The sequence below is a fragment of the Brassica oleracea genome, chromosome C4 (assembly GCF_000695525.1).
Source record: "Brassica oleracea var. oleracea cultivar TO1000 chromosome C4, BOL, whole genome shotgun sequence".
NCBI lineage: Eukaryota > Viridiplantae > Streptophyta > Magnoliopsida > Brassicales > Brassicaceae > Brassica > Brassica oleracea.
The window spans coordinates 24,096,263-24,096,866 of record NC_027751.1 but is presented as its reverse complement, the minus strand read 5'-3'; positions in this window follow the sequence as shown (position 1 = coordinate 24,096,866).

Here is a 604-nt window from a genome sequence, read left to right as displayed (position 1 = left end):
CTCTTCTTTAAAGAGTTTAACTCCACGTTTATAGCTTCTTTCCATTTGATCCAATCTGATCGTTGAGTGCACTCATAAATAGACGTGGGTTCATGATCCTCATTCAAATCCATAAGTTCAAGTGCTACCTTGTATGCAAATATATCATCAATGTATCCCAGACAAGACATAGTTTATTCAGATCTCATTATTATCAAGACCTTCAGTACCTTGAATCTTGGCGTCCTAAGAATCATTATTAGATACATCAGGGCCGGCCGCATCTAAGCATTCATGATCGGCCGCGATTGCTATTAGGGTTTTGGGATCGGCCGCGGTTAAGTCCCGGGATTTAGGAACGGCCGCAGTTGTGTCTAGGGTTTCAACAACCTCAGTTTCATTCTCTGCACCTTTCTTAGTTTTCCGAGGGTTCTTATCTTTGGAACCTATTGGTCTACCACGTTTCAAACATTGTCTAGACTCTGTAGCAACTTGATTGTGTCCCTCTTGAACATCAATTCTGATTGGTGCATTAGTAGTTGGTATATATGACTTAGTCACTCTTTTCGGGTCAGCAAAAGAATCTGACAATTGATTAGCTAGCTTTTGTAAATGTATAATCTTT